Source organism: Mobula hypostoma, chromosome 1 (genome assembly GCF_963921235.1).
Source record: "Mobula hypostoma chromosome 1, sMobHyp1.1, whole genome shotgun sequence".
Classification (NCBI taxonomy): domain Eukaryota; kingdom Metazoa; phylum Chordata; class Chondrichthyes; order Myliobatiformes; family Myliobatidae; genus Mobula; species Mobula hypostoma.
In genome coordinates, this window is record NC_086097.1 from 255,061,203 (window position 1) to 255,081,691 (window position 20,489).

The 20,489-nt window shown below is 45.4% G+C and overlaps 4 non-coding genes across 4 annotated transcripts; 2 read left to right on the forward strand and 2 right to left on the reverse strand.

The window, feature by feature from the left end:
- Window positions 1-17,065: 17,065 nt before the first annotated feature.
- On the reverse strand, window positions 17,066-17,152 carry trnay-gua (transfer RNA tyrosine (anticodon GUA)). The gene is given in 2 exon segments: window positions 17,066-17,101; window positions 17,116-17,152. It is a non-coding gene; the product is annotated as a tRNA-Tyr (tRNA).
- A 460-nt stretch (window positions 17,153-17,612) lies between these two features.
- Window positions 17,613-17,685, forward strand: trnar-acg (transfer RNA arginine (anticodon ACG)). The gene has a single exon. It is a non-coding gene; the product is annotated as a tRNA-Arg (tRNA).
- A 1,755-nt stretch (window positions 17,686-19,440) lies between these two features.
- On the reverse strand, window positions 19,441-19,527 carry trnay-gua (transfer RNA tyrosine (anticodon GUA)). Its single transcript is given in 2 exon segments — window positions 19,441-19,476; window positions 19,491-19,527. It is a non-coding gene; the product is annotated as a tRNA-Tyr (tRNA).
- A 749-nt stretch (window positions 19,528-20,276) lies between these two features.
- Window positions 20,277-20,349, forward strand: trnar-acg (transfer RNA arginine (anticodon ACG)). The gene has a single exon. It is a non-coding gene; the product is annotated as a tRNA-Arg (tRNA).
- The last annotated feature ends 140 nt before the right edge of the window (window positions 20,350-20,489 follow it).

Genomic DNA, 20,489 nt, shown 5'->3' on the forward strand with positions numbered 1-20,489 from the left:
TCTGACACCGAGCACCGAGCACCATCTCTGCCGAGCGGATCGACCCAGGCCCCGGCCGCCAAGCAGCAGGCAAAGCCGAGGATTCGGGGCATTCCCCTCCGGAGATTTCGAATCACACAGTAGCAGCGGCAGCGAAGCAGGTATTTCAGAAGTTTCATCAGATGTTCCTCCGTGCTCTCACGTCTGCCTCCATCAAATCAGAATTGTGCACGGCCTCCTACTTGACAGATAACAGATATTCATCACCGGAGAGGCCGCGCGTAGCAAGTGTACAGAGGAAGAGACCGACACAAAGGCCCAGATGGAACATCGGTGACCTCTTCGTTGGAAGACATTTAGCAATCAGTCTAGGTTGAGCGATTCCAAATTGTACGAGCAAAGGATGCCAGAATCTGAAATTCGGGGCATCGTTGGAGGGCACCTTTGAAAGCGAAGGCAGATGACGACATTGTTATCGGCCTTACGTCGTTTCCATATATGCTTTGAGGTGGAATTCGGGTCATCTGTGCGGTGGCGCAAGTCGGGAGAAAAATCTTCACATTTCTGCAAGAGCTTTGAAGTGGGAGCTGTGAAACAGAAGAGGCAGATGTGCATTAGGTGTACAGGAACATGAAATTGGAGCGCCCTGCACAAGCCAGTTCTTGGAACAGCAGGTTTGCAGTGTGCGTATGTCTGCAGTGTTTTGTCCCTCCTATCATCGTCCAGGAGAGAGGCAAATCTTCCAGTGATGATGGAATTCAGTCATTGAGCTTTTCAGCTGATTTGTCATTTGGCTGTACTTTTCCAAAAGTGTCGGAAAATGCGGCCATGAAATAGACATGAATGGCAGATCCGAGAAAGCTCTGTTTGATAGCAGTGTAGATTTCCAGCAGAATGTTGAGTTGTAGATGGAGTTTTACAATCTGCCGGATGAAATGGATGACGCGGCCATCTCCTTGGTTCATGAAGAATATCTGCTTCTGACACATGAGCTCCCGCCGGGGCGTAATAATACAGGAAAGGTGAATAGAAACATTGAAACATAGATAATAGGTGCAGGAGTAGGCCCTTCGGCCCTTCGAGCCTGCACCGCCATTCAGTATGATCATGGCTGATCATCCAACAAAGAACCCTGTAGCTAACTTCTCTGCATAGCCCCGATCCCTTTAGCCACAAGGCCATATCTAACTCCCTCTTAAATATAGCCAATGAACTGGCCTCAACTGTTTCCTGTGGCAGAGAATTCCACTGATTTACCACTCGCTGTGTGAAGAACTTTTTCCTAATCTCAGTCCTAAAAGGCATCCCCTTTATCCTCAAACTGTGACCCCTCGTTCAGGACTTCCCCAACACTGGGAACAATCTTCCTGCATCTAGCCTGTCCAATCCCTTTAGTATTTTATAGATTTCAATAAGATCCCCCCTCAATCTTCTAAATTCTAACGGGTATAAACCTAGTCGATCCAGTCTTTCATCATATAAAAGTCCTGCCATCCCAGGAATCAATCTGGTGAACTTCTTTCGACTCCCTCTATGGCACGAATGTCCTTCCTCAGATTAGGGGACCAAAACTGCACACAATACTCCAGGGGTAGTCTCACCAAGGCTTCGTACAACTGCAGTAGTACCTTCCTGCTCCTGTACTCGAATCCTCTTGCTATGAATGCCAGCATACCATTTGCCTTTTTCACCGCCTGCTGTACCTGCATGCCTACTTTCAATGACTGGTGTATAATGACACCCAGGTCTCGTTGCACCTCCTCTTTTCCTAATCGGCTACCATTCAGATAATAATCTGTTTTCCTGTTTTTGCCACCAAGGTGGATAATCTCACATTTATCCACATTAAATGGCATCTGCCATGAATTTGCCCACTCACCCAACCTATCCAAGTCACCCTGCATCCTCTTAGCATCCTCCTCACAACTAACACTGCCGCCCCACTTCGTGTCATCCGCAAACTTAGAGATGCTGCGTTTAATTCCCTCATCCAAGTCATTAATATATATTCTAAACAACTGGGGTCCCAGCACTGAGCTTTGCGGTACCCCACTAGTCACTGCTTGCCATTCTGAAAAGGTCCCGTTTATTCCCACTCTTTGCTTCCTGTCTGCTAACCAATTCTCCACCCACACCAATACCTTACCCCCAATACCGTGTGCTTTAAGTTTGCACACTAATCTCCTGTGTGGGACTTGTCAAAAGCCTTTTGAAAATCCAAATATACCACATCCACTGGTTCTCCCCTATCCACTCTACCGGTTATATCCTCAAAAAAATTCTATGAGATTCGTCAGACATGATTTTCCTTTCACAAATCCATGCTGAGTTTGTCCGATGATTTCATCGCTTTCCAAATGTGCTGTTATCACATCTTTGATAACTGACTCTAGCATTTTCACCACCACCGATGTTAGGCTACCGGTCTATAATTCCCTGGTTTCTCTCTCCCTTCTTTTTTTTTTAAAAAAAGGGTTACATTAGCCACCCCCCAATCCTCAGGAACTAGTCCAGAATCTAAAGAGATTTGAAAAATTATCACTAATGCATCCACTATTTCTTGGGCTACTTCCTTAAGCACTCTGGGATGCAGACCATCTGGCCCTGGGAATTTATCTGCCTTTAATCCCTTAAAGTTACCTAACACCACTTCCCTACTAACATGAATTTCCCTCAATTCCTCCATCTCACTGGACCCTCTGTCCCCTACTATGTCCAGAAGATTATTTATGTTCTCCTCAGTGAAGACAGAACCAAAGTAGTTATTCAATTGGTCTGCCATGTCCTTGTTCCCCATAATCAATTCACCTGTTTCTGTCTGTAGGGGACCTACATTTGTCTTAACCAATCTTTTTCTTTTCGCATAGCTATAAAAGCTTTTACAGTCAGTTTTTATGTTCCCTGCCAGTTTTCTCTCATAATCTTTTTTTTTTCCCTTTCCTAATTAAGCCCTTTGTCCTCCTCTGCTGAACTCTGAATTTCTCCCAGTCCTCAGGTGAGCCGCTTTTTCTGGCTAATTTGTAAGTTTCTTCTTTGGAATTGATACTGTCCCTAATTTCCCTTGTCAGCTATGGGTGCACTACCTTCCCTGATTTATTCTTTTGCCAAACTGGGATGAACAATTGTTGTAGTTCATCCATTCGATCTTATAATGCTTCCCATTGCATATCCACTGTCAACCCTCTAAGTGTCATTTGCCAGTCTATCTTAGCTAATTGACGTCTAATACCTTCAAATTACCCTTCTTTAAGTTCAGAACCTGTGTTTCAGAATTAATTATGTCACTCTCCATCTCAATGATGAGTTCCACCATATGATGGTCACTCCTGTGCGGGAAGGTTGCGAACTGTGGTGTTGTTGCCGATATGTGGGTGTTGAGGGACCAGATTTCAGCTGAGGTGAATATGCATGTTCACGGAAACGACGCATTACACGGTATGTTTCGGTGGCTCTGTGAGGAAGTGATTGTACGCTGAATGTTTTTCGGTACATTGAAGTGGAGATTTCAATTCCAACAGCAATAACAATCAGTTGTAAAACTAGATCGAAGGATAATTATTTTCATGCAGCAGAATGAATTGTCGTTTGGGGACATGAAAGGTGACCGTGGCTGAGAACGACCGTATGTGTGTCTGAGTGGTTGGTTGATGATTGAGTGAGTGTGTCTGTGTGTGAGCTGCTGATTGTGCAACGGTGAGCCGTCGCAGTCATGCAATGGTGCTTGTGGCGCAGAGCAAATTAGGGGAGGTGGATCGGATGTGCTGCGGAATTAGCTCAAATGGTAGAGAGCTCGCTTAGCATGCGAGAGGTAGCGACTCTGAATCCGTCCGAAAAGTTCCAGCCTCCCACCAGCCGTCCGACACCCAGTACCGAGCACCACATCCCCCAAGCGCATCGACACAGGCCCCGTAAGCCAAGCAACAGGCAAACCCGAGGATACGGGGCACTCCTCTCTGGAGATTTTGGATGACACAGTAGAAGCAGCAGCGAAGTAGGCAATTCAGAAGTTTCACCAGATGTTCCTCCGTGCTCTTATTTCTGCTTCCATCAAATGAGAATTGTGCAGGGCCTCTTACTTGGCAGGTAACAGATATTCATCACCGGAGAGGCCGCGCATAGCAAGTGTACAGAGGAGGAGACCGACACAAAAGCCCAGATGGAACATCAGTAACCTCCTCCATAGAACCATAGAACCATAGAAACTACAGCACAGAAACAGGCCCTTTGGCCCTTCTTGGCTGTGCCAAACCATTTTCTGACTAGTCCCACTGACCTGCACACGGACCATATCCCTCCATACACCTCCCATCCATGTATCCGTCCAATTTATTCTTAAATGTTAAAAAAGAACCCGTATTTCCCACCTCGTCTGGCAACTCATTCCATGCTCCCACCACTCTCTGTGTGAAGAAGCCCCCACTAATGTTCCCTTTAAACTTTTCCCCACTCACCCTTAACCCATGTCCTCTGTTTTTTTTCTCCCCCTGCCTCAGTGGAAAAAGCCTGCTTGCATTCACTCTATCTATACCCATCATAATTTTATATACCTCTATCAAATCTCCCCTCATTCTTCTACGCTCCAGGGAATAAAGTCCTAACCTATTCAACCTTTCTCTGTAACTGAGTTTCTCAACTCCCGGCAACATCCTTGTAAACCTTCTCTGCACTCTTTCAACCTTATTTATATCCTTCCTGTAATTTGGTGACCAAAACTGAATACAATACTCCAGATTCGGCCTCACCATTGCCTTATACAACCTCATCATAACATTCCAGCTCATATACTCAATACTTTGATTAATAAAGGCCAATGTAACAAAAGATCTCTTTACGACCCTATCTACCTGTGACGACACTTTTAGGGAATTTTGTATCTGTATTCCCAGATCCCTCTGTTCCACTGCACTCCTCAGTGCCTTACCATTAACCCTGTATGTTCCACGTTGGTTTGTCCTTCCAACGTGCAATACCTCACACTTGTCTGTATTAAACTCCATCTGCCATTTTTCAGCCCATTTTTCCAGCTGGTCCAAGTCCCTCTGCAGGCTCTGAAAACCTTCCTCACTGTCTACTACACCTCCAATCTTTGTATCATCAGCAAACTTGCTGATCCAATTTACCACATTATCATCCAGATCATTGATATAGATGACAAATAACAATGGGCCCAGCACTGATCCCTGTGGCACACCGCTAGTCACAGACCTCCACTCAGAGAAGCAATTCTCTACCACCACTCTCTGGCTTCTTCCATCGAGCCAATGTCTAATCCAATTTACCACCTCTCCATGTATACCTAGCGACTGAATTTTCCTAACTAACCTCCCATGCGGGACCTTGTCAAAGGCCTTACTGAAGTCCATGTAGACAATATCCACTGCCTTCTCTTCATCCACTTTCCTGGTAACCTCCTCGAAAAACTCCAACAGATTGGTCAAACATGACCTACCACGCACAAAGCCATGTTGACTCTCCCTAATAAGCCCCTGTCTATCCAAATGCTTGTAGATTCGGTCTCTTAGTACTCCCTCCAATAACTTACCTACTACTGACGTTAAACTCACCGGCCTATAATTTCCCAGATTACTTTTCGATCCTTTTTTAAACAACGGAACAACATGAGCCACTCTCCAACCCTCCGGCACTTCACCCGTAGACAGCGACATTTTAAATATTTCTTCCAGGGCCCCCGCAATTTCAACACTAGTCTCCTTCAAGGTCCGAGGGAACACTCTGTCAGGTCCCGGGGATTTATCCACTTTAATTTTCCTCAAGACAGCAAGGACCTCCTCCTTTTCAATCTGTACAGTTTCCATGGTCTCACTACTTGATTCCCTCAATTCCATAGATTTCATGCCGGCTTCCTTAGTAAATACAGATGCAAATAACCTATTTAAGATCTCCCCCATTTCCTTTGGTTCCGCACAAAGCCGACCACTCTGATCTTCAAGGGGACCAATTTTATCCCTTACAATCCTTTTGCTCTTAATATACTTGTAAAAGCTCTTTGGATTAACCTTCACTTTGACTGCCAAGGCAACCTCATGTCTTCTTTTAGCCCTCCTGATTTCTTTCTTAAGTATTTTCTTGCACTTCCTATACTCCTCAAGCACCTGATTTACCCCCTGTTTCCTATACCTTTCATACAACTCCCTCTTCTTCTTTATCAGAGTTGCAATATCCCTTGAGAACCAAGGTTCCTTATTCCTATTCAATTTGCCTTTAATCCTGACAGGAACATACAAACTCTGCACTCTCAAAATTTCCCCTTTGAAGGCTTCCCACCTACCAATCACATCTTTGCCAGAGAACAACCTGTCCCAATCCACACTTTTTCGATCCTTTCTCATTTCTTCAAATTTGGCCTTCTTCCAGTTCAGAACCTCAACCCTAGGACCAGATCTATCCTTGTCCATGATCAAATTGAAACTAATGGCGTTATGATCACTGGAACCAAAGTGCTCCCCTACAGAGACTACCGTCACTTGCCCTAATTCGTTTCCTAACAGGAGATCCAATATTGCATCCCCTCTAGTTGGTCCCTCTATATACTGATTTAGAAAACTTTCCTGAACACATTTTACAAACTCTAAACCATCTAGACCCCTAACAGTATGGGAGTCCCAATCAATATATGGAAAATTAAAATCCCCTGCCGCCACAACTTTATGTTTCCTGCAGTTGTCTGCTATCTCTCTGCAGATTTGCTCTTCCAAGTCACGTAGACTATTGGGTGGTCTGTAATACAATCCCACTAATGTGTAGTTGTAACAGTGAACCAAATGCTCAATACGTTGAATCCATCTGCTCTTTTCGCAGATCTCCAGAGCCCGAACATGTCCAGCTAGTTTCAATTAAACCTCTCAGGCTGGGTATCGCCTTGTGGATGATATTACGGTATTACGACAGGAGAACCGTCTGTCGTCGGGGATTCGGAATATCTGCGGCTGTGTGCCCAGACACTCGTTATCTTTGGGCAGAGAGCCTGGAAAAAGCGACATGGCGGTCTTTTAGCGTCGTAAACCAGCGGGTTGTTTGTTATGTCTCCCCCGCTCGTTGTGAAAACGGAGACATCTGTTTCTCCCGTATTAGGGAGCGAGAGAGATCCTGTGGTATGTCGAATACCGGGTGAACAATGTAGTCTTTGGGGTAATTCCAAGTCTCTGTCTTTATTGTTGCTTTGCTCACGCTTGAGTGCTCGGTGGCGGATGCTGATGTTTTTTTTTGCCGGAGGGGTGGTGGGATTGTTTTTTGCTGCCGCTTACGCGCGGGAGGGTGGAGCTGGGGGAGTATTTTGGAGGTTTTAACTTTTTACTTTCGTTCATTCTGTGGAGCATTTCTCTGTTTTCATGGATGGTTACGAGAAAAGCGTTTCAGGGTGTATATTATACACATTTCTCTGACATTAAATTGTACCTTTGAAACCTTTGAACTCTCGTGCAGAAATATGTAGAGTGGTCTTCAGGCTCGTGTCAGAACACAAATGAGCAGCAAGTAGCACCTCATCTGAGCTACACAACCAGGATATGACCGAGCACAATGACGCAAGATGGCTTCGCTTTGAATGGGTGGCCTTCAACTGCGTGCCGACATTCAGATTCTGGCACCACCTGCTGGTGTGGATTTGGCAGCACTGAACCTTGAGTGAGTGTGAAGACCGAGCGCTCTGGAATGAGATCCGGTGATAAGCCAGTCTTGGGAATTGTGTGAAATGATGCGAATTCCCCAGAACATTTGCCTCATGTTGGTTTCTTCGTTCTGTGCCAACTCCAATGCATGCTCGCAGCAACTACCTATTAAGACCATAAGACCATAAGATATAGGAGCAGAAGGAGGCCATTCAATACAGGCCGATCCAATTCTTCCAGTCATCCCCACTTCCCTGCCTATACCCCGTACCTTTTGATGCCCTGGCTAATCCAGAACCTATCCATCTCTGCCTTATATACACCCAATGACTTGGCTCCGCAGCCGCTCGTCGCAACAAATTCCACAGATTTACCAACCTCTGACTAAAGTAATTTCTCCGCATATCGGTTCTAAAAGGACATCTTACAATCCTGAAGTTGTGCCCTCTTATACTAGAATCCCATACCATAGGAAATAAATTTCCCATATCTAATCTGTTCAGGCCTTTTAACATTCGGAATGTTTCTATGAGATCCCCCCTCATTCTCCTGAACTCCAGGGAATACAGCCCAAGTGCTGCCAGACAGTCTTCATACGGTAACCCTTTCATTCCTGGAATCATTCTTGTGAATCTTCTCTCAACTCTCTCCAACGTCAGTGTGTCCTTTCTAAAATATGGAGCCAAAAACTGCAAGACCATACGCTTTCCAACATTGTATTTCATTTGCCACTTCTTTACCCATTCCCTTAACCTCTCCACGTCTCTTTGCAGGCTCTCTGTTTACTTCAACACTACCCACTCTTCCACCTACCCTTGTACCATCGGCAAATTTAGCCACAAATCCATGAACACCGTAGTCGAAATCATTGACATACATCCATGGCCGGATTTAGTGGGGCCGGGGCCCTTGCGCAGGAGATCCTGATGGGCCCCTGGGCTGGAGACCCTGATGGGCCCCTATCGACACTGTAAAATGCTGCTGTACCAAGCAGAAAAAAAAGGCAAGAACAAGAGCAAAGGTCGTACTGGTCTAGATATCAAAGCTGTGGATCTAGGCATTGGTTTAGTACAATACGTAGGCTATAAACTTATTGGCCTTCAGCGGGAGGACAGAAATTAATGCAGATTCTTAGTTTGAAGGACAACATCTAAAACACTCAAAAACTGACCTAGGCTTTGTTGGCTTAGTAAAGTTATGAGGGAGACGAAGTAAGATGTACCCAATCTTAAATCTTTATTTAGCTATTGTTGCACATGCCACAGGCCTTATTTATCTAACAATGCCAAGCATTTTTATCTCAGTATTTTTCTCAACCGTGTGTTCTGAGAAAGTAAAGTGGAAATGAGAGACATAAAGGCCAAGAGACATGGCACTATGGCAAACTAGAAACTTGACAATACTCCAACAATCTTTTTTGAAAAATGAGATCTATCACATACTAACCTATTGCTGTGCTGTGTGGCTTGCAGAGTAAAGACCACTTATTACTTACTAGGTTTGTAAAAAGTCAACTATTAGCCTATTGTCACAAAAACAGGAACAGCACTGACACGCAAGCCTAGATATTTACAAAGTCAGATGTTTGTTTCTAGAAATTAAAGCCTAGTTCTTCTGGATTTCTTCGCAGCAAAGTCCTTGATCAGATCACTAAATTCCAGTTTCCGATCAAGATCAGTTTCAAGTGACATCAGAGTAAGATGACTCAGCTTGTCCTGTCCCATTGTGGATCTGAGCCTATTCTTCACTAACTTGAGCTTGGAGAAAGATCGCTCACCACTTGCACTTGTGACAGGGAGAGTCAGGTAAAGCCTCAAAGCAATGCTTACATTTGGGAAGATGACCTGCAAGTTTTTTTTTTCTGTAAGGAAGCGTAAAAGCTCTGTTGCGGATGAAATATCTTTCCCAGTTACAAATTCCCTGAAATGGACAATCTCGTCCACAAAACAAAACACACAGCCGGTGGAAGGGAAATATAAGAGCCATTGCCTTGATATGTACTCACCATTTACGAGCTTGCGTTTGAAGTGAAATTTGGAGAAAAAAACGTCTCTGCTGTTTGTATTCTCGTTCCGAAGCTTTGATATCCACATCCTTATTCTGGCAGGACTCCGGCCCTTTCTTAGCCCAGTATGCTCGGACTGAATCATCTAACGTTTCCTTTCCCCAGCGAGCAGGATCAGTGCTGTAAGGATCCACAGTAGCGGTAACGTTAACATTAATGGTGGCCCGACTTGGTTGTTCGGAGGCCTCTGTGGTCGGGAATCCCAAAGTCATGCTCCCTGCCTCTTCAACGTTAGCTGCTGACTGTGGCAAAGACAGTGGTCTTGTGCTGGTGCTAGCGCTAGGTGTTGAACAAGTCTCTATTTGTCCATCGGTCTCAGACTGTGACAAGAGCTATGGTACTGCTGCATAATTGAGAAGAGGTTTAAAAAATTCTGTCAATTTCAATGTCTTTTTTAATGCTTCTTTCTCACGTCCTCTTTTTCTTATTTCTTTTTTTCTTTTCTGTCTTCCACTCTCATTTTTTTGTCCGCCATAATAATAACTACCTGTTTTGGGCCCCTCTGCAGCTCTGGCCCCTGGGCTGCAGCCCAGCCTAGCCCTGCCTAAAGACCGGCCCTGCATACATCGTAAAAGCAGCGGTCCCAAAACCGACCCCTGTGGAACTCCATTAGTAATCGGCAAACAGGTAGAGTAGGATCCCTTTATTCCCACTTCCAGTTTTCTGCCGGCCAGCCAACGTTCCGCCCATGTTAGTAACTTTCCTGTAATTCCATGTGCTCTTATCTTGTTAAGCATTTCTGAAAATCTAAGTACACCACGTCTACTACATCTCCTTTGTCTACCCTGCTTGTAATTTCCTCAAAGATTTGCAGAAGGTTTGTCAGACAGGATTTTCCTTTCAGGAAACATGCTGGTACTCGGGTAACCATACTGGTGTACCTATTCCTAGAAATGCTGCCTGACCTGCTGCGTTCACCAGCAACTTTGATGTGTGTTGCTTGAATTTCCAGCATCTGTAGAATTCCTCGTTTTTGCGTCCTCGGGTAACCATGCTGGCAATGCACAAGGCGGAACGAAAAACAAAACATAAACACTCACCCAGCAGCCAGCTATTGCTGCACACGTTCTGGTGCTCTGTGCCAGTATGGATTTGCAACAGTGGAAACTGGAATTTCATCCTACATGCTGAAGAATGTTATTCTTGCATTTGTGGAGAACGTTGGTGTTTAGATGTGGAGTTGAATGTTGCGATTCCGATTCGGGTTCGAATACACTTATCACACACGCATGAAAACATACAGAGAAGTGCGTTTTTTTGAGTTAACAACCCACCAACCAACATCCGTGAAGATGCGTAGAAATCAGTAGAAATGTGTCTGCTCTCCACCCACATAATGTCAACAACTCTACGGTTAGCACCGTTTCAACATTCAGCTTCCGGATATAATAACGTTCCGGCCAGGACCTCTTGTGGGAATCATATCTCCTCTATTAACCAAGCGATCGCCAGAGGATCCACTTGTGGCAGATGGTAAAATTTCGTCTTCCACAGAACATGCTAGTGTACTTCTACCCTGCTGTCAGGGAGCGCAGTCTCACATCAATCATCACCGTCTGGTTTGGTGCAGCATCCTCTGACAATACAGGAACACTATAGCGAACCAGCAGATCAGCTGAAAAGCTGATTGGCTGCCGTTCACCATCACTGGATGGCAATCTTGTCTGTGTCCAGGACTATGAAGGGCAGGAATACACACTGCGGACACGACCGAACCCTGCAAACCTGCCGTTCCAAGAGCGCCCTTCCGCAGACAGCCATATTTACCTTCTCTACAACACTAAATGCATATCCACATTCTCCATACCGTAACTATGATGCAGAGGGAAATTCTAGAGTGTCTACGAGATGGCTTTTTAGAGCAGCTCGTGGTTGAGCCCACTAGAAGATCAGTTATTCTGGGTGGGCTGTTTTGCAATGAACCAGCATTGATTAGTCAGCTTCGGGTGAAAGAACCCTTCAGAGTGAATGACCATAATATGATCGAACTCACTCTGATATTTGAGAAGGGGGAGCGAAAGTAAGATGCAAGAGTATTACAGTGAAGTAAATGAAATTACAGAGGCATGAGAGAGGGGTTGCTCAGAATTGTTTGGAAAAGAAGACTGGCAGGGATAACGGCAGAGCAGCAATTGTTAGAACTTTTGGAAACAATTTGGAATGCACCGGGTACATACGGCCAAAAGAGGACAAACTAATCTAAAGGTAATATGACACAACCGTGACTAACAATAAAGTCAAAGCCAACATAAACGCCAAAGAGAGGGTATATAATAGAGAAAGAATTAGGGGGTAATTAGTGGATTGGGAAGCTCTTAAAAACCAACAGAAGACAACTAAAAAGTAATTGAGAAGGTAAAGATGGAATACAGAAGTAAGTTAGCCAATAATATTAAAGAGGATACAAAAGTTTCTTCAGATGCATAAAGTTTACAAGAGAGGCTACAGTAAATATCAGACCGCTGGAATACAATGCCGGAAAGGTGGTCATGTGGGACTATTAAATGACGGAACTGAACAAATATTTTGCCTCTATCTTCACCGTGGAAGATACAAGCAGCATGGTGGAAATTTCAGGTGTCAAGGGGCATGAATTACGTGAAGTTACCATAACTAGACCTAAGGTTCTGAGGAACTTGTAAGGTTTCAAAGTAGTTGAGTCACCTGGACCAGATGTTATACATCCCCGAATTCTGAAACAAATGCATGAATATATTTTGGAGACATAAGTAATGATCGTTCATGAATTACTAGGTTCTGGAATGGTTGAATAAGACTGGAAAATTTCAAACGTCACTCCACTCTTCAAGAAGGGAGAGAGGCAGAAGAAAAGTAACTATAGACCAGTTAGTCTGATCTCAGTGATTGGGAAGATTTGCAGTTGATTATTAAGGATGAGGTCTCAGGCTACCTGGAGAAACATGATAAAATAGGCTGTAGTCAGCATGGTTTCTTCAAGAGAAAACTTTGCCTGACAAATCTGTTGGAATTCTTTGAAGAAATAACAAGCAGGATAGAAAGAGGAGAATCAGTTGATGTTGTGTACATAATTTTCAGAAAGCCTTTAACAAGTTGCCAATCGCGAATCTGCTTTACAAGCCACGAGTCCATGGTATTACAGGGAAGATTCTAGCATGGCCATAAAGAGCTGGAAAGAAGGGAGACTTCTTTGGCTGGCTGTCGGTGACTAATGATATTCCATAGGAGTGTGTGTTGGGACTGATTCTTTTTACATTATATGCCAATGATTTTGATGATTGCATTGATGGCTTTGTTGCAAAGTTTGCAGACAAGATGATGATTGGCAGAGGGGCAGGTGTTTTGAGGAAGTAGAGAGGCTACAGAAGGAATAAAACAGATTAGGAGACTGGGCGAAGTAATGGCAGATGTAATACAGTATTGGAAAGTGTATGGTCGTGCATTTGACAGAAGAAATGAAAGTGTTTACTATTTTCTAAATAGAAAGAAAATACAAAAAAACTGACGCGCAAAGGGACGGATTTCTGCAGGATTAAGGTGGTAATTTGCAGGTTGAGTCTGTGGTGAGTAAGGCAAATGCAATGTTAGCATTCATTTCAAGTGGACTAGAATATAAAAACAAGGATATAATGTTGAAGTTTACAAAGCACAGTGAGGTCTCACTGGAAATATTGTGAGCACGTTTAGCCCCCATATCTAAGAAAGGATATGTTGAAACTGGAGAGAGCTCAACGATGGTTCACGAAAACGATTCTATGATTCAATGGCTTTTAATATGATGAGTGTTCGTTGGCTCTGAGCCTGTATCCAGTAGAATTCAGAAAAATGAGCGGTGAACTCATTGAAACCTATCGAATGGGAAAGGCCTTAATGGAGTGGCTGTGAAGACGATGTTTCCTCTGGTGGGAGAGTCTAAACCAGAGGACACATCCTCAGAATAGAAGGGCGTCCTTGTAGAAAGGAGATGAGGAGGATTTGTGGAATTCTTTGCTAACAGCACTGTGGATAATGTGTTGACTACGGATCAGAAGATTCTAGGTACGACTCCTACCTGACTCGTTGACGTCCTTTGCCCATCCTTGTGCAAGCCTTCCCAGCTGTCTTTTCTCACACTGCTTCCCAGACAATTACATTCTTACAGCTTACCTGATTCATCGCTGACTCCTCACCTGAAGCTCACTCTTCACTTTAGCATCAGTTGTGCTCTTTTCCTCGTCCATCCTTTCAAACCTGCAGATCTACCACGACATTATCTCCTTTGCAGAAACTGACTGCATACCCTCTCCCTCTCACTCCTCCTTCCTTCGCCTTCAATTCACCCAGCAATTATGTGACAGGTGAATCCATAAAATTATGAAGGGGACGGATACGATAGAGGCAGAAACGTTGTTTCCACTGGTAGGAGAGACTATATCTAGGGACATAGCCTCAAGATTCCAGGGAGTAGATTTAGGACGGAGATGAGGAAGAAATGCTTTTCCCGGAGAGTGATGAATCTGTGGAATTCTCTGCCCAATGCAGCAGTGGAGGCTACCTCACGAAATATATATGGGGACAGTGCAGGCAGTGGCGATGAATCCAGGGCTAGATGAGTCATGATTTTATTAATTGGCGGGCCAGATGTCCTACTCCCACTCCCATTGCTGACGTTCTTATGTTCTCCTGTTCTGTCTAAGTCCTTTGGCAGCCTACCTGTTTCCTGAACACTAACTGCCCCTCCACCAATCTACATATCATCAGCAAATTTGGCAACAAAGCAATCTAAAAGCATAGAAACATAGAAAACCTACAGTACAATACGGGCCCTTCGGCCCACAAAGTTGTGCCGAACATGCCACTACCTTAGAAATAAGTAGGGTTACCCATAGCCCTCTATTTTTCTAAGCTCCATGTACCCATCCAAAAGTCCCTTAAAGACCCTATCGTATCCGCCTCCACCACCTTTGCCGGCAGCCCATTCCACGCACTCACCACTCTCTGCGTAAAAAACTTACCCTTGACATCTCCTCTGTACCTACTCCCAAGCACCTTAAAAGTTTTGCCCTCTCGTGTTAGCCATTTCAGCTCTGGGAAAAAGCCTCTGACTATCCACACGATCAATGCCTGTCATCATCTTATACACCTTTATCAGATCACCTCTGATCCTCCGTCGCTCCAAGGAGAAAAGGCCGAGTTCACTCAACCTGTTTTCATAAGGCACGCTCCCCAACCCAGGCAACATTCTTGTAAATCTGCTCTGCACCCTTTCTATGGTTTCCAGATCCTTCCTGTAGTGAGGCGACCAGAACTGAGCACAGTACTCCAAGTGGGGTCTGACCAGATTCCTATATAGCTGTAACATTACCTCTCGGATCCTAATTTCAATTGCACGACTGTTGAAGGCCAAAACACCGTATGCCTTCTTAACCACAGCAGGCCAATTTGGTAGATCAAACATGGTAGCAGAGTATAGTATCTATTCCATCTTCTGAATCGTTTATATACAGCATAAAAAGAAGTGGTTCGAACACTGACCCCTGTGGAACACCACTCGTCACTGGCAGCCAACCAGAAAAGGATCGTTTTATTCCCACTCGCTGCCTCCTACCAATCAGCCAATTCTCTAACCATGCCAGTAACTTTCCTGTAATACCATGGGCTCTTAACTTGGTAAGCGGCCTCATGTGTGGCACCTTGTCAAGAGGCATTCTGACAGTCCAAGTATACAACATCCACTGTATCCCCTTTATCAATATAATGTGTAGTCTCCTCAAAGAATTCTAACAGATTTATCACAGAGGATTTTCGCTTAAGGACACCAAGCTGACTTTGTCTTATCTTATCCTGTGTCATCAAGTGCTCCACAATGCCATCCTTAACAATTGACTCCAACATCTTCCCAACCACTGTGGTTAATTAACTGGTCTATAATTTCCTTCCTGTTGCCTTCCTCCTTACTTGAAGAGTAGAGTGACGTTTACAATTTTCAAATCCTCTGGCGCTATGCCAGAGTCCAGAAGCTGCAGAGGTTTGTAAATTTAGTTGGCTGCATCTTGGGTATTAGCCTACAAATTACCCAGGACATAGTCAAGGAGCGGAGTCTATGAAAGGCGTCGTCCATTGTTAAGGACCCGCAGCAATCAGGGCATGCCCGTTTCTCCTCTTACCATCAGGTAGGAGGTACAGAAGCCTGAAGGCTCACACTCAACGATTCAGGAACAGCTTCTTCCCCTCTGCCATCCGTTTCCTCGACGGACACTGGGCATTGAACCCGTGATCACTGCATCACTTTTTAAGCATACGTATGCTATTTCTGTTTTTGCACGAGTTTTAATCTATTCAATATACGTACACTGTAATTGATTTTTTGTTATTATTATTTTTTATTCTCTATTTTGTATTGCAATGAACTACTGCAGCTAATTTAGCATATTTTACGACACCTGCCGGTGATAACAAGCCTGACGCTGATTCAGACATAGATGAACAGAACATACTGAGCTACACAAATCGGAGGAGACCTGGTACAATGCCGGTCTGTATCTGCGTTCTGATACTTCAGATACTGGCACCACCTGCTGGTGTGGATTTGCAAACGCAGAACCGAGAGTGACTGCAAAAGGTTGCCCAATCAGAATTGAAGAAAGTAATGTCCGTGCCTTTGTGGTAATCTCTTCTGTTGAACACTTGCCTTTGTGGTAATCTCTTCTGTTGAACACAGAGTCGCATCATCTTGTTGCGTGGAGTCCAATCAACTCTGAGAGTGGAGAGACTGCTGGAGCGGCCTGTGTGAAGACTGAGTGCTCTGGAATGCTGGGCCGAGACAAGCTCGCGATGGGAATTGTGTAATTTGGTGCATCTGTATTCCACCTGGTGACGTGTCGGAGCAGTCCCGAGTGCAGTCTTATGTCACCAAGCTGCCCCGTGACACGGGATTGATCATTTGCGCCAGGAAAGAGTAGCACAGCTTCGAATGGTGGGGATCCTTAATGAAAGACTCTTGTGACCGTGATCTGTGAAGATGTGCTCAATGGTGTGAAGGATTTTTCAAGTGCTAGACTGGACTGTATCCATCATTTTCTGTGTAGAGCTTTGCACTGCTGGGCATTCGTGTTTCCATGCCAGGCTAGAGCAGCTCGTGTGAAGAGCTGGCACTCTGGAATTTTATCCTGAAATAAGCTCGCCTCGTATGACAAACACGCGATATTCTGCACATGCTGCAAATTTCAAATCCGCACGCTCAAAACGCTGGAAGAAGTCAGCAAGCCAGGCAGCATCTGTGGAAAAGAGTAGACAGGTGACATTTGGGGCCGAGAGCCTTCTGTGATTTGATGCCTTGCATCTGGTTAGGTGAAGGGGCACTTGTGAGAGCAGTATTGTGCCAGTAAGTAGGTCTGTGATATGGAAGTGATGATTAGCATAAGAAAAGAGCTAGTCCTTCGAGCCGGAATCGAACCAGCGACCTAAGGATGTCAGCTTTTGTCTCTACAGTCCTCCGCTCTACCAGCTGAGCTATCGAAGGAAAGACGCGAACGGAGTGCTCGGCGTGGACCCTTGCGACACGTAGTCCTAAACTAGTGAGACGCACAACACGCTGGAGGAACTCAGCAGGTCGGGCAGCATCCGTGGAAACGATCAGTAAACATATCGAAGGAAAGGCACGAACAGGGTGCTCCGCGTGGACCCCTGTGACACGGAGTCCCAGACTAGTGTCCATGTGATAAAACAGGTTGGGAACTCCTGCCTGCGGACAATGTTTCTGGAGCTGAGTGACAGCTGCGTGTCTACCGTCTGGGCCCGAAACGTCGACTTGCTACTCCTTTGCATAGATGCTGTGTTGCCTGCTGAGTTTCTGCAGCATTTTGTGTGCGTTATTTCGTATTTCCAGCATCTGCAGACTTTCACCGAGGAAGAAAGAATTTTCTGGTGTTCGTACATTTTGAAGTAGTCTAGCACTGACAGTGGTTTCCGATAAGTGAAGGGGGCCAGTGGCGCAATGGATAACGCGTCTGACTACGGATCAGAAGATTGTAGGTTCGACTCCTACCTGGCTCGGTGATGTTTTCCTCATTCTTTTGCAAACTCGTCAGCTGTCCTCTTTCACCCCGCTTCCTGGCCAACTTCTTTCTTAGCATTTATGACTGACTCCTCACCTGAAAGCTCACGCTTCATTTCCGCATCAGCTGCCAGTTATCTTTGTCTCATCGCTTCTCGGGCCTCTTGTCCTATCTAACGTGCCCTCTTCGCTGTTGCAAGGGGGAGCTGTCGCGACGGCGCCGAGCTGCGGTCTCCGCCAAGTTTAATTGTCATTCAACCATACAGTTCAGCATTCAACACCATAGTCCCATAGAGGCTCAGCAAGAAGCTCAGAGACCTCGGCCTTGACCCTGCCTTGCGCATCTGGATCCGAGACTTCCTGTCAGACCGCCAGCACGTTGTAAGAGTGGGTTCCCTCACCCCCAGCCCTCTGACGCTCAATACAGGAGCGCCTCCGGGCTGCGTACTTAGTCCCGTCCTTTACTCGCTGTATACGCATGACTGTGTCGCCACCCAGAGCTCTAATCTGCTAATTAAATTTGACGACGACACTACATTGATCGGCCTAATGTTAAACAATAACGAGCTGGCCTACAGGGAAGAAGTCATCTCTCTTACACAGTGGTGTCCAGAAAACAGCCTCTCCCGTAATGTCCCAAAAACAAAAGAGGTGTTTGTGGATTACAGGCGGAGTGGAGACAGGCTAACCCCTATTAACATCAAGGGATTTGGGGTTAAGAGGATAAACAGCTTTAAGTTCCTCGGCAATCACATCACTGAGAACCTCACATGGTCTGTACACTCCAGCTGTGTGGTGAAAAAAGCACAACAGTGCCCCTTCCACCTCAGACAGTTGAAGAAGTTTGGTATGGGCCCCCAGATCCTAAGAACTTTCTACAGGGGCACAGTTAAGAGTATCCTGACTGGCTGCATCAGTGCCTGGTATGGGAATTGTACCTCCCTTAATCGCAGGACTCTACAGAGAGTGGTATGGACAGCACAGTGCATCTGTAGATGTGAACTTCCTATGATTCAGGATATTTACAAGTACAGGTGTGTAAAAGGGGCCGGTAGGATCATTAAAGACCCGAGTCATCCCAACCACAATCTACTCCAGCTGCTACCAATCGGGAAACTGTACCGCAGCATAAAAGCCAGGATCAACAGGCTCCGGGACAACTTCTTCAACCAGGCCATCAGAGTGATTAACTGACGTTGATATGAGTGCAGTCTATATTACATTGACTGTTTTATTTATTATAAATTATTATAAAGTACTATGATTGCACATTGCACATATAGACGGAGACGTACATTGGCATGCAAAAGTTTGGGCACCCCTGGTCAAAATTTCTGTTACTGCGAATAGTTAAGTGAGTAGAAGATGAACTGATCTCCAAAAGTCATTAAGTTAAAGATGAAACGTTCTTTTCAACACTGTAAGCAAGATTAATGTAAGACCTGGCACTTTGGAATTTTACCCTGAAATAAGCTCGCCTTGTATGACAAACACGAGATATTCAGCAGATTGTTTGCGTTTTTATATTCAGCAGATGCTGGAAATGCAAAGCCTCACGCTCAAAATGCTGGAGGAAGTCAGCAGGCCAGGCAGCATCTGTGGGAAAGAGTAGACAGGCGAGATTTGGGGCCGAGACCCTTCTGTGATTTGATGCCTTCCATCTGGTTAGGTGAAGGGGCACTTGTGAGAGCAGTATTGTGCCAGTAAGTAGGTCCGTGATAGGCGATTGAAGATTAGCATAAGAAAAGTGCTACTCCTTCGAGCCGGAATCGAACCAGCGACCTAAGGATGTCAGCTTTTGCGACTACAGTCCTCCGCTCTACCAGCTGAGCTATCGAAGGAAAGACGCAAACGGAGTGCTCGGCGTGGACCCTTGCGACACGTAGTCCTAAACTAGTGAGACGCACAACACGCTGGAGGAACTCAGCAGGTCGGGCAGCAGCCTTGGAAACGATCAGTCACGTTTCGTGCCGGAACCCTTCGTCAGGACTGTAGGGGGAAGGGGCAGAGGCCCTATAAAGAAGGTGGGGGGAGGGTGGGAAGGAGAAGGCTGGTAGGTTCCAGTTGAAAAACCAGTAAGGGGAAAGATAAAGGGGTGGGGGAGGGGAAGCAGGGAGGCAGGAAAGGTGAAGAAAGAATAGGGGAAAGCACAATGGGTAGTAGAAGGAGGCGGAACCATGAGGGAGGTTGTAGGCAGCTGGGGGAGGGGGCAGAGTGAAACAGGGATAGAGGAAAGGAGGGGGAGGGAATTACGAGAAGTTGGAGAATTCAATGTTCATACCAAGGGCCCGGAGACTACCCAGACTGTTCCAAACTAGTGTCCATGTGATAAAACAGGTTGGGAACCCCTGCCTGTGGACAAGGTTTCTGGAGCTGAGTGACAGCTGCGTGTCTGCCATGTGGGCCCGAAACGTCGACTTGCTACTCCTTTGCATAGATGCTGTGTTGCCTGCTGAGTTTCTTCAGCATTTTGTGTGCGTTGCTTCATATTTCCAGAATATGCAGACTTTCACCGGGAAAGAAAGAATTTTCTGGTGTTCGTACGTTTTGAAGTAGTCTAGCACTGACAGTGGTTTCCTATAAGCGAAGGGGGCCAGTGGCGCAATGGATAACGCGCCTGAATACGGATCAGAAGATTGTAGGTTCGAATCCTACCTGGCTCGGTGATGTTTTCCTCATTCTTTTGCAAACTCGTCAGCTGTCCTCTTTCACCCCGCTTCTTGGCCAATTTCTTTCTTAGCATTTATGACTGACTCCTCACCTGAAAGCTCACGCTTCATTTCCGCATCAGCTGCCAGTTATC